Genomic DNA, 15,190 nt, shown 5'->3' on the forward strand with positions numbered 1-15,190 from the left:
TTCAATATCGGTCCATTCCAATGCATACTCCATGCATCCGATACTGGTAAACTTTGCCAATGTCCTGGAAAGGACACAACACTTTTCCAAGGTGTAAGAATACCTATCGCTGATTATACCATGTCAGTCTAAATCCAGTGTTCTGACAAATCAGGGAATCTACTTTTGAACATACAATAAAGATTATATTCCACTGTGCTGACAACACTATAATCTTTAACCAACTCATATGTTCTGGACTTAAAAAGAATTCATACATTATATACATATAATCATGAAATAAATCATGTGAACCATGCAACATAAAATGTTATTTCTGATCTTTATTAATGAGTAAATCTGATTATATGAAATGAGTTTTATTTAGGGCATAAAACCCAACAGATAGGAGTAGAATCCAGGGAACAAACCACAGAAGGCATAACATGCAACATAACTGAAAATGAAATGGAACTATTAAGATAGACAATATAAGGGTTAGTAGTTGAAGAACCACTAAGATCAATACAAAGAGACTGAGAAGTTTCATAACCAACGTGGTGTTGGCAATGTTAGGCACCAGAAATCGGTCAAAAACATCCTGAAGACTTTGGTTGAGAGAAAAACACTCCTACGTGTATCCTCAATAGGAGCAGAGTTGGAGAGCTCAAATATGCTTTTCTTGTAAAGAGTATTGGTAGGAGCTCTAAGGATATCCTTAGAGCTCAAAGTATGAGGGGAGATAGAGTCATCACAAAGTTTTTGAAACTTGTTACACTTGTTAAAAGAATGATCAATCATACTACAGTGGTAGCACTAGTTTTTTATACCCTCATATAGAAACTTTATCCACTTAGTGATGGATATTATAACTCATATTATATCCACGTATTTTAAATAAATTTCTGTAATTAATAAATTACGCTTATATATATCCACTTATTGAGTCTTCAGGGTCGCCGAATCTGAAAATATTTTTATCCCACATATATCTCATATTACATTCACACATGCTATATAAATCTTTGTAATTAACAAATTACAATTATTTACTCACTTATAGCAAAATTTAAATTTTATGCTGAAATAAATTAGTAGGAACATAATCCCAGTTATTATCTGATTAACCCATAATATAAATATAAACCCTAATTATTTACCATTAGACTTATCGAGATATTACAACCATGTTCCCAAGATGTAAATATCTGCTAGAGCCATAGGTTAGCTTTCACAAACACCTCTAAGAACATAAATAATACAACTAAGTTGAACTTAGCCATATCAGGATTAAGATCCATAGACCTAAGATCGATCATTGATATTGACTTAGAAAGATATAACGATAAATTTATGATATCTTATCCAAGATCAATATCGGTCCCTTCCAATGTATACTCCATACATCCGATACTGATAAACTTTGCCAATGCCCTGGAAAGGACATAACACTTATCCAAGGTGTAAGTATACCTTATCGTTGATTATCATGCCAGTCCAAATCCAGTGAACTGATAAATCACGAGAATTAAATTCTTAAACATATAATCATGATTATATTCCACTGTGCTGATGACACTATAATCATGAACAAATATATATACATATATTTACATATATTCTGGACTTAATAGAATTTATATGTTAAACATAATCATGAAATAAATCATGTGAACCATGCAACATAAAAGTAATTTCTGATCTTATATTAATTAGTAAATTTGATTATATTGAAATGAGTTTTATTTAGGGTACAAAACCTAACAGTTTCATGACTTAATTAGGAACAATATGGAAGTCTACATTGATGACATGCTGGTCAAGTTAATGAAATCTGGAGACCACATTAAGGATTTAGAGGAGTGCTTCAACATCCTTCAGGAATACCGAATGGAGCTTAATCCTTTAAAATATGCCTTCAGAGTCCAATCAGGAAATTGTTTTGGATTCGTTGTCAACTCAAGAGGGATTGAAGTGAATCCAGAAAAAATAAGGCCTTGCAAGACATGAAGTCACTGTCACGAATCAAAGACGTGCAAAGCCTAACTAGACGAATTGCTGCACTTAGCAGGTTCATCTCGAAGTCAATCGACAAGTGTGTTCCCTTCTTTTATTTACTTAAAGAAAGCAACAAGAGGTTTGAATGGACTGATGAATGCAAACAAGCCTTCCAAGCTCTCAAACATCACCTAGTCAAGCTTGCCATCCTATCCAAACTAATATATGGCAAATAATTATTCATCCATTTGGCTATCACCAAGCATGCAGCTAGTGCTACTCTGGTGCTTGAGGAAGAAGGGGTACAACGCCGGTATACTACATCAGTAAGCATCTCATTGGGGTCGAGTCAAGGTATCCACCCATTGAGAAGCTAGCCTACTGCTTGGTACTGGACTCTAGAAAACTAAGGCCATACTTCCAAGATCACACAATCAAACCAACCACATAGGTAAGTGCTGATGAAGCCAGAAGCATCAGGGTGCCTACTTAAGTGGGTAGTTGAACTAGGTCAGTTTGAGATCACCTACCAGCATCACACAATAGTCAAAGGATAGGCATTAGCAAACTTATTATTGAATGCACTGGTCTCAAAGAAAACGATCCCATGATCTGTGAAGACCAAGTCCACACGCTTGAGACTGCAGCTCAGGGGGACAAATGGACCTTCCTGGAAACTTTATGTAGATGGATCTTTCAATGAGCGCGGTTCTGGTGCGGGACTCATCTTAGTAACTCGAGAAGAATTTTGAACTCATAGTGCTTTGCGGTTTGAGTTCACAGCAATAAACAACAAAACAGAGTATGTAGCACTCCTCACAAGACTACGACTAACACTATCAGTCAAAGTTGAGTCACTCGAGATCTATAGTGATTCGTAACTTGTTGTTAATCAGATTTTCGGTGAGTATAACATGAGGATCAAATATAATAGCATACTTAAATAAAGTTAAAGATCTTTAGCAAATAAAAAATTGATATTGAAAATTATAAAGAAAACATAAAGAATGTTTCCATAAATTTGATAGCAGTTTTTCTCTTTTTCTTTTTTTTTTTAAAAAAAAACAATAATGTATCGGTAATTGATTTAAATTTCATTTTATTTTTTCTCCTGGTAGAAAATGAACTCTAAAAATAAATTTTTGAATTGATCGATTTAATAAAAAAAATGATGAGAAAATAAAGTATTTTAGATTTATTTTTCTTTCCTCTTAAAATCCAAGCTCCATACCAATCTGGTGGTATATATATTTTTATTTATATAGAAGTGAGTGAGTGAGTTGGATATGATTAAGATATATGTATGGCATATGGTAATAGGATGTGGGGGGGCCAAACTTGTTAAGAGCTATGTATGTATATATAGGGGAAAGAAACTATGGTCTTTGTCTTGGGGAGCACTAATATCTCAAAGGAGTCACACTCACATCTTGGGGTCACAAATGAAAATTTTAGAGTAATAATTTGCTTTACATCTTGCAAACGCTGGCACCCAGTCAAGTATATAGCTACATATTTATATACCCTTCTTATTGTAGTAATTGGTGAAGAAAAAAAATAATATATGGTTCTTTTTTTAATATTTATTTATTTTGAAAAATAATTTCTAAATTAATTCTAGAATTAATATTCACATCCGATAAATATAGTTTTTTTTAACAGTATAAAAATATTTTATTAAAAAATAATATAAGAATAATACATCATGAAAAAATAATGGAGTACGGATAAATATAATCTTGAAAGAAATATTTTATACTATTTCAATATATATATTACAAAAATTTATCAACACTACTATTACAAATGATAATTTTGCGTCTGTTTTAAATCAACATATGCATTTATTGCGTTATTTTAATAACCAACGTATATTCTGTTGAAATTTTATGCCTTAAATAAAATCCATTTTAATATAATCTTATTTGTTATGAATAGAAGATTAGAAGTCATTTATGTTTACATGTAATTTTTTCATGTTTATGGTTTAATATATAATTTCTGTTAAGTCCAGAACATATAGTTATTCACAATTACAGTGATATCAACACAGTGGAAGATAATTGTGATTATATACTTCAAAAAATAATGTCCAATGATTCATCACTGTACTAGATTTATACTGATGTGATAGTCAACGATAAAGCTTACTTACACCTTGGATAAGTGTTATGTTCTTTTCAGGACGTTGGAAAAGTATGTTGATATCGAATGTATAGAGTATACATTGGACTGGGATCGATATTGATCTTGAAAAAGATATTATAATCTTACCGTTGTATCTTTCTAAGTCAATATTACTGGTTGATCTTAGATCAAAAGATCTTAATCCTGATATGGTTAGGTTCGATCTCAGGATTATTATTTGTGTTCTTAGAGTTGTTCATCAAAGCCTACCAATTGGTTTGGGTTACACATACATCTTGGGAAAATGATTGTACATTGAGTGGGAGCGCTAATCATAGATATGAAATCTATAGCTTCTATTTGAACATAGAAGTGAAATGATGATTTTTTTCGAGCTTGGCTTAATAGAGATAAATGGAAGAGCTCTTATTTCAGTAATTATATTAGTTTACTGAAATATCATTTATAGGAAGCTAAGTGTTTTAAGGATAAAATATGTTGAGGGGTGAAACGGTAAATTTGTCCCTACTCGATGTAAATCATCTATAGAGGATCTTTGATTATTGGAATTAGAACAATGGATACTTTCATAGCGTATCTATATCGTGGAACATATAGAGCGCTCTATATAATTGAGAGTGTAATTCCAAATCTATAGTGGTGCAAGGAGAAATTAATAAGTTAAGAAATTTACTTGGTAAATTCTAGATCTGCTTATTGGAAGCTCAGTAATATAGGTCCATGGTCCCCACACTAGTTGAGACAATACTGCTTGTAAGACTTAGTTAATTGATTTTAATTAATTAATTATAATTCTAAAATTAGACTATGTCTTATTTATAAATTTTCACTAAGCAATGACTTAATTGTGAAGAAAAGAAGTTTTAGGGTTTATTTGTTAATTAAGAGACTTTATTAAGTCTTATTAATAAATAAATTAAATGGTAATTTTATTTGATAATTAATTTTAATTATTAAATAAATAGTTTTGACATTTAAAGAATTGAAATTGGAAAATATGGCATTTGTGAAAGAAAAGGATAAATAGTTGTATAAAATGGAAAAATTCCAATTTAGTGGGGCTCACTATGTGGCTGGCCACTTAAGGTGATTTTGGGCTAATTTATCTTTTTTTAATGCCATATAATTTAAATCTAACCCTAGGTAAAATAGTATAAAAGAAATAATATGGTCTCATTATCTAACTAATGACTCATAACCTAGTCTACAATTTGTCAGACAACTAGAGAGTTCTTGAGACTTCTTCTTCCTTCTTCTATATTCGAACGTCCTTCATTGTTCTTCAAAAAAAAAATTGTCCCTTATAGTGATTGAGTACATATCCACACATAGCAAGTCTAGTACTCAATCATTTGCTAACACACTAACCTTTACTATGCTTTTCAAACAAATAGCATATTTCAAATAAACATGCAATAACGAAATCAACAAATTATCTAACAATTAAAACTTACTGAACCATGAGTTGAATGAGTCTTCACAGCCAATGTACATATCAAAATAGTCTTCAGGGTCTTTAAACCTTGGTCGCTCTGATACCATGTTGTAATGTCCCCATTTCAAGCCTCCATTGGGTCCTTACACCCACGGAATGATGGCTCTTATGCATGAGTACGTCACTCTGGCTACTTCATGGAATGATGAATGGCCCTACAAATCAACACGAGTATTTCCAGTGTGCTTTGTCCTCACTCACACACTTCCTGAGAAAAATTCCCAAGAGGTCATCCATCCTGAAATTACCCCAAGTCAAGCACGTTTAACCGTGGAGTTCTTTCGTGATGTCATACCAAAAAACAAGATGCACCTTGTTGATATAGGTAGTACCAATCAATCCATTTAAGCACTCTTCAACTGTGTAGTCCCATACCTACACAGTCTCAGAATCATCACACTTGACCTTTCCCAGGCGGTGTGGGATTGCACAGCTTACCCAGTATTTCCCCTTACAGATACGAGACTATTAACTGTCATAAGTAAGCTCGCCCTGGAGGCATTCGACAGAGGATTTTAAATCCTAAATCTCCAGAGAAGTAGTTTGTCAGAGAGTGTCAAGTTTGAGATGAAGAGCAGACACACTATGCTTGTCTTGCCCCTCTTTATAGGCGTTGATCCTAGATTGACCATACTATGTAATCATCATTGCCTATCATAAATCATGGCATTTAAGTTAGAGAAAGCATAAAAAATTACAAGTCAAACATAAGATGGGTAGGTAACTTACTTTGGTCATTTCTCGACACACAAGAGTCGCTACCTCGATTAGGACTGATCATGGGTTGGGTTGGCCGGGTTGAGAGTATTTTAGTGGGCCAACCCAATCACATCGGCCTAAAAAATCTTAACCCATTCATAATATTTTTAAAGTCTAACCCAACCCACTAATTGTATAATGGGTTGGGTCGGGTTGGGTCGGGTTGGGTTGTAACCCATTTAAATTTAATGCCAAATTTGATATTTAATTCAATTTCATATCATAATATTTTTTAAAAAAAAAGTTAGATCAAATTTAAAACTAAAACAAAAACTAATAATGTCTTCACAAATAATTTTTTAACCACCCTAACTTAGGGTCATCCAAAATTAAAAATCAGTAAAACTTTCCATAATCACGAATGTAAATCTACACATTAGAGGTATTAAAAAGCTTCAATCTTTAATCTTCAATGGCAGCAATATATCTTCCCTGGCTTTAGGTTTATTGTCTGCAATTCAAATTAAAGAAAAAAAGTTACAAAATTATTTGTTAAATAAATAAACACAATAAAAAAAAAAAAGAAAAGAACAAACTCAAACAACAATCAAGCAAAAAAACCAACTTCACATCTTTAATTTTTCCTTTGACAGTTTTATGTGATTTCACAAAAACAAATAATATAAACAATAGCATAAAAAACAAAGCGCATATAGCATAAACAATATCACATAAAATACTATATAATTTCAATAAATTAAAACAAATATCATAATAACAAACTAATTACACTAAAATAATATTATTAATTTCTCATTTCTTTAAAAATTATATAATATATATCTTTCCAATTAAAAAAAACATACACAGTACCTATTAACAAACAACAACTATATAATATAAACTCTAAGATCTTAATTTTTCAAAGAATACACAATTACAAATAACAGTTGTTAATCATGTATATCATAGAACAATCAAGACAAAACAAACATATCAAAAATACTATGTAAGCATTGAATATTTACCAGCCAAAAATGAAAAAAAAATAGAATGAAAAATAAGGTCAAACAGAAAAATAGCGAGAGACCCTTTTATTTTATTTTACTTTTTCAGAAAAGTGAGAAAACAAGATTAGAGAAAGCTTACCAATACCATCGATTAGAGACGGAGGGGAGGAGGAGGCGGTAGTATTTGTCGCCCGTCGCCTGGCGCTTGGGTTCTAAGAAAGAGGAGGGATGAGAGAATCGATCTAGAGGAGGGTGGAGGAGGAATCGAAGCCAGAGGGAAGAACACGGGGCGGCGCGGCTGGGACTAGGAGACCTGGGTTGGGTGGGCGATTTTCATCTGATAGGGTTTTTTTTTTCTTTCAAAAAATTAGTGTGGCTGCTCCCTGCTAGGGTTTGGAAGAGGAGGGTAATGGTTATTTAGGGTTTGAAATGATTGTTAAAAATGAATGTATATTAAAAAAATATATATTATAATCTAATTGGGCTTGCTCGGCCCGGGTTGGTTTCTTTGGGTTAGAAACCCTCCAACCCGTGATCAACCCATATGTAACGGGTTATACAATTTTCAACCCAAGAGGAATTCGGCCCATACAAAGAGACCATGCATCGGCCCATTAGCGGGTTGGGTTGGCCGGTTTGGTCGGCCCAGCGGGTTGAATGCTCACCCCTAACCTCGATAGGAGAAAGATCATCAAGTCTATGCATGGTCTGGTCCCATTTACCTAGAAGGTCTTGAACATGTGCACAGTTCACCAAAAAACTCGTGGATAGGGCCAAATAGTGACCTGCCAATGGCAATGATGCAACCAATTCTTCATCAGTAGAAGTCGCATCTAAGGCTAGAGTAACACTAGTGGTCCCAGTATTAGAAGTTTCCTTTCAAGATAGATGCGGTCAGAAGAATGGGGCACAGTCACACTGGTGGCCCGTGTATCTGAGCCCAAACAAGACCATGTTCTCATAACCTTGTTGGGGTGAGCACTAGAGAGGTAGAAGAAGAAAAGCCCCCTTCTTCGAATAAGTTGCATGTCACAACACGCTGCTCATATCTACAAAACACACAAAAGACAATTATTAAAAGAGTAATGGTACGCGAGTTAATAGAGCAATATGATAATAAGATGAATGACAATTATCACTAAGTGAGTCACTCCCCCTAACAAGCCTTTTCGTTGAAGGCCTAGACTCAGTATCCACCACTACGACATCCATATTCTCCTCCTGGGATTCTAAAAGTTGCAATTTTTCTTTGTTTTCTCTTATTTGGACAAAAGGGATGGTGACAAAGTTGAACCCAAAATCATCCAAGGCACAAAAAGAGGTCAAGATTGAGATATCCTTCTTATAGCCAGGCAATTGAGCTATCATTAAAGCTCTCTCGTACATGGCCATGGTGGGCGAAAGTCTAACAAATTGGTTCACTTGTTGGACATTGGTGTATCTGGACCCAATGTCTTTCACGAGGAAATAAAGGGTCTTGAAGTCACCTTTCTTAGAAAACTTATCTACACCTCTCATAAACTTGATACCTTTGTGTGCGTGTTGGAACCCTTAGTAGCTTGACCGCTGATGAGTATGGTTCAGCCTCAAATTGAAAGGTAGTGTATTTTGTGGCCTGTAGGCCATTTCCATCTCATCAATTTGTATAGGACAAAAATTGTTGTAAGAATCTTCATGGCCATTGGGGAGAACTGCCCAGGACTAATGCAAAAGTAATCAACCACGTCTTTAAAAAATTGTTGGAGGGGGAGCGCCCCCATGAAAGATGTGATGATGAGACCAAGTGCACAACCCCTCTCTGGGATTATGTGCTAATTGGACTTTGGAGGGGAGCACCAAATTACTGTCCTTGCCATTCACAATCATCTCTTTTAAGTGTCGGAAATAGGTATCACTAAGGCTACTAGGAAGAGCCACATAGATGAGTAGGAGCTTCCTTGAGGACTCTCAGAGCAAATTCTTTTTCTTTGAGAGTGACCGTGCCAGAGCTATCAGTTGGATCCTCCTCGGTGTCATCCTTAGCAAAGAAGTTTTTTGCTCCATTCTCGGGGCCCATTTCTCAAATGCTTTGATGATTTCATCCATAAGATCTTCATTAGATGACCAAGTTTCAAAGTCATTAGACTCTCTCCTTTTAGTGATCACCCCCTCTGCACGAGGGACACTAAAGCCTTAGCTCGAGCACTTTCTTTGGTCCAGGCCATGGTGGGCAACATGTTTGACGATCGAGCAAAGTCACAGTAGTCTCAGCAAAAGTACACTCCCTAGATGGTTCAATGGGTACACCTACCATAATGGTAACCTCACTAGAAGGAGGAATACATGTCCACTCACGGGGTAAATAAAAGTGTATCCCCCTCTCATCTCCCAGATGTGCCTAGTGTACGCTTCACTGCCTATCGTCTCCCGATAGAGATGGGTGGGTGTCTCAGACCGCTACTAGAATTCTCATCCCCAGACAAGTTATGCGGAGGTGACTTGGAACAATCTTTAAATAGAAATTGAAGAAGGTCTTTGTCTACTTGATAGTCACCTCCCCAATAGTTGCCATAATGCATCTGCAAAAAAGGAAGAGCAGGGAGGTAAGTATACCAAGTAATTCTAGTAGGCTATCCATGATGGACTCGCCTACTAGTACAAAAGAAAGGAGAAGGGATACATGCATAACATTCATAGTGTAGAAAAAAAAAATTTACAACGAAGGGACGACCTCTATATAGCCAAATGAAAGAAGCAACAACGACAATTAAATATTCCAAAGTTTTACTAAGTGTGTGAAGAAAAAACAATACATGAAAGTGTATATATGTAAGATCCTGAGAAGTGGATAAGAAGAAATCATCACCAACCAATGAAGCCGCATTTTAATCATCCTGGGGTACCACACCCCCGACTTCCATGAGATGGTCTCGGGGTGGAGCACCCAACCTCCAGTTGGTAGTCTCGGGGGTGAGGCACCCCTACATCCATCTCAAAAAAAAATTCTTAAACTCGGGGTATACCCTCAAAATCCCTTATCTCAGTGTACTTGGGCCTCATGGGGTGTGGCCTTGGGGTGTATTTAAAAAAAAGAGTAGCTCAGGGGTGTAACCCGAGACCACCTATCTCGGGGTATATGATCTCAGGTTACATGGGGATCTTTTGAGCTTCAAGGTGGTGTACCCCAACCCCCAAGTGGTGGTCTCAGGGGTATTACCCCAACCTAATCTCGGCCCAATTTCGGCTAGCAATAAAAAAAAGAAGAGAAGGCCTATTTCAGGGTATACCCAAGTGTTTCAAGCAATCAAGGTGGACGCCCAAAGGATTTATCTCGGGGTGCCCCCCCAACCCCCCAAGGAGGTATCTCGAGGTAGCCACCTTGACCCCTTGGAGTGGTGTTGTGGCTTGGAATCAACAAGGGAACCCAAAATCCCAACCACCAACACACAATACATGGTCAACAATATCTTCTACGGTATACACCATTTTTACAAACACATTTTTCTCAATTTTATCAGAATCAAAATAAGAAAAAGGGAGGAAAAATGAAACTTTTTCATGTTGTTGGTGTACTTCAATGCTCAAGAACACACCCAATAAAATGTTCCAAAATTATTCATTTTTTATCAAATCAAAACCAAAAATACATTACCCATCATATATACTACAAAATTCAAGCATCAAATACTCACATTTCATCAAAAAATCAAAAACCCCAATCATCACGTAGCATTTTCGACTATAGCAAGAAACATCAAGAAAAAGTTTCAAAAACTTCATGGAATCTCAATTTTCAAGCAAGAAATTGCAAAGAGGAGTATAGAAAACTTACCCAAAGTGAAGATGCAATCCACAAAGCTTCCAAGAATTGATTCAAGCTTCAAAAAACTCCTTTAATGGTGAAACCCTCTTTTGACCCAAAATGATATAAGGAAGAGAGGAAAATTTTCATTTTTTTTAAATTTTATGATTCTTGGGGGGTTTTTACTCTTCACTAAACCATACACACATAAACCCTTTTCTTTTGTAAAATTAGGGTCATTTCTTCCTATTTGCTATTATGACCCTCCACTACGATTTGTGGCAACGAATACTTTTTTCTCTCTTGTAAGTATTTAAATTATTTTCATTGTAAGTAAATTATTTGTTTTTCCTATAAATAATTTATTTACTCCCCTTTGTAAATGTTTAGATTATTTCTCTTGTAAAAAATTTAATTTGTTCTTCCTAGTGATTTATTTTTGCTTGTAAAGGGAAAATTATGATTGGAATACATGTAAAAATATAAAAAGTATAATGATTGCAAAAATATTTTTCGGGGTTTTGAAATGTGATTCTAGTATAAGCATGGCATTTTTAGTACCATACCACTAAGTCGTCAACAACCAGAGTAAAGTGCAGACTACAGAAGAAAATTTCTACCGTATAGTCATATCGTTAAAAACTTTAGGGGCAAATATTTACCCAAATTTTGACGAAGGTGATGTGGCAAAAATAATGACACGTGGCATGATGATATCAGGACTAGATTGATGAAAAATATGTAAAGTCATGACTATTGGCATGGACTGTTAGTCATGAATGTTAGAAGAGAAGTCTGACAGTCACCTTTCACCCTAGCTTGAGCAAGGTGGCGACCTCCAGGGGGACGGTGAACTAACACCCTCATAGATGGGATAAACGATCACTGCACACCTATGAGGTTAAACCAGTCTAAGGGTAGATACCACTACCTCTACCTCAAATTTAATGATATACTCAAAGATTGATGAATGCATCTTCATGACACCAAGGCTACCCATAACATTAAAGATCAAGTGGAAGGGGTCTTGAGGGTACCACCCCGAGATGGCATTGCCACCCCCTTCACGATGGGTCTTGGGGTGTCACCCCTTACTATTGGCTACTACCTCACACTTTGGGGGGAGACCCTTATCGTCAGTGACTAATTCAAATATTCGAATCCCGCAAGAAGCTCAAAAATGGTTATAACTCCACGAAAATAGTGGGATATTATCATAAGAATCGGGTTTCAACCACCTCTAAAAATTAAGGAGATGGTTGAAATATTTGCAAAGTGGTCGTGTCTCCTGAAGCGAGAAGCATCGACCTTTTCCTCTATATAAAGGATCACCCATAACCCGGGAAAGGAATTTGAGAATTTGAGTACTTAGAGAAAAAAAAAAAAAGAACTTTGCCATTGTTATCTTTTGCATGCAAGAGCTTGTTCTTGATTTTACAACTCTAATTAATAAAACACGAGGGGAGTAGGCTATTACCGACATCCTTGCCTGAACCTCTTTAGATTCAAGTGTCATTATTTATATTTATTGTTTATTTTTTTGGTTTGAATCTCATTTATTATGACTCCGCGTCGGTTGGCTAAAAATCCAGTCAACACTCATCAACACCAATGATATTAAGAATCTCAACTGTAACCTTTTTGGAGTACATGCTACTAATCAAGCAATTAGTAACAAGGTACAAAATAGCCATCTTAACATCCAACTCATTAGACTTAAACTCACTATACATAAACCTCTTCTCAACAACAGTAACAGTGACTGTCCGATCATAAAAATATTTATCAACAAAAGCATTATCTCTGTTTGTATACTTGCTCAAATTAGTATCACCAACACATAGTAAACCAGTCACAACCGCAAACTCAGCTAAACTAAATCTAAAATTCTCACTACAAAACCTAAACCACATTTCTTTTATTTTTCTGATGCATCTCTCCCTATGTAAAGCATTATGAACCACTTGAGACTGTAATGCAAGAGGATGCATGTCTAAAAATTGAACAAAGCAAGTACCATAAAAAAATCTTACGTTGAATTTCATTCAACTTGGAATTGATATTTTTAACCACATCGTTATCTTGATTAGGGAATAACATGATTTTTTCTTGAGTCCTTTCACCAGACTTGAAATATAACTCCTATTCCTAAAATAACACATGGTATACAAAAAACTCATAGTAAAATTGTGATTAATGGTGTGAACTACACATCGTATGCAAGAAACTAAAAAAACATAGAATTAAGAAAACAAAAAACAACTCATATAACATGAGCTTAATGATGTAAACAACTCATTATCACAAATAAACTACCGACATCATTATTACAAATAAACTAACAAACAAACTACCTTGATAGACTAACAAAAAAACTACCAAAATTAAAGATACATTCATAAATTAATACATTACTACCAAAATAAACTATATATCCATAATCTAACAAAATGACATAAAATAAACCCTAACCTAACAACAAAGAATTTAACTCTTAAAAAAACAAAATCTAGTCCATAACACCAAAAAGAATACCTATTGTTATCTACGTTTCTGAAAGGAAGACACGTGGCACAAAGTTGAAGGAAATCATTGTATTAATGTTGGCTCAAGCTTCCTTATTCATAGAAGGCTAAGCTAGATCCGAAATGGGCTCAGGCCCAATGGAGAATTGAGACTTTACTTTGATTCGCGATGGTCTCCTAAGATCCGGAAGTCTGCCTAGCCTCCCGAAATGAGTAAGGGATGAAGCCTTCCAGACATACCAGAGGGTACGCGGAAACCTACTGAAGAATAGGAGTCGGATATCATCCCAGATATTTCTGCTCCTTTCACAAAGGATTAGATCTTGTTCCCTATGTCAGGACATTGTAGTTCGCGCACATCCTCTACATACACCTATTTTGTTTAACGACTCCTTTAACGACCTTGTCTGCCAAGCGTGATTTTTGCCCAACACATGCCCTACGCCAAAAGTGGCCCTAGTCTTATGAAACCGTCATCCCACGAGGAAAAACCTTTTAATGGGCCCTATGGTCAAGTATATTGTGTATTTTGTCAAGATAGTGGGCCTACTTTTATATAAAGCCTGAACGGGTCACGGGTAAGCTCGGACCCAAACTCTAGCCTGTATAAATCTCTTTACCCCCTCCTATAAGGGAGACAAAAAATGTAGAAAAAGTTGGGCATAAAATACTTTCTAAGCTTCCTTCTTACTCAGGAGAAACCTAGAGAGTTTAAAGCCAGAGTTAGGGTTCTCACTATAAAACTGATCTTGTAACGCATTTCTAAAGCCAAAAAGACCAATACACTTTCTAAAGTCGAAAAGGCTAATATACTTTCTAAAGCTAAAAAAGCCAATATACTGACTGTGGACAAGGGATAATTAAAGCCTGAACCATGTACGAATTTTCCATCTCATTTCCTTAAATCATTATTTAATTTCTGAAGTTTTCAAAAATTTATTTTTCAAAAATCTCGGTAAATACCTATAAAAATGCTATCAAACACATATCCTAAAGAAAACTATAAAAAATCCTACATCTGTATCACAATAAATTTTATTCTCATAAAACAAATATAAATCCTATCAACATTTAACAGATCGTAAAATAAATGGTAACCTACCAATACAAAATCTGAAAGTGAAATTAAACCACCAGATCAGAAGAAAATACAAATCATAAACTAAAAATTAAAATAGAAATATACCTTCATATCATTAGGAACTCGAACCTCCAAATTATCAATGTCATATTGTTCCTCGACCTCTTCTACAACTTCTTTCATCTTTTTCAAAATACGAACATCTTCTTTTTTCACCTTACTAGCTATTCTCTTCCTCTTGTTTTCCAAATTAGACCCACGACTACCACCAGATCTATCAGAATGACCAGAATCAACACCATCGCCATCATCAAAAACCTCCTTCCTTTTCTTCTTATCAGACATTACTTTTGCAAAAAGAGAAGGGAAAATAGACATTCGAGTTTTAACCATCTCAACAAAGTTCACAGAGAACTCTAGCATCTAAACGAAACCCTAAATATAAATACTCTCAACTCAATATCAAACCCCAAG

This window comes from Cannabis sativa, chromosome 4 (genome assembly GCF_029168945.1).
Source record: "Cannabis sativa cultivar Pink pepper isolate KNU-18-1 chromosome 4, ASM2916894v1, whole genome shotgun sequence".
Taxonomy (NCBI): domain Eukaryota; kingdom Viridiplantae; phylum Streptophyta; class Magnoliopsida; order Rosales; family Cannabaceae; genus Cannabis; species Cannabis sativa.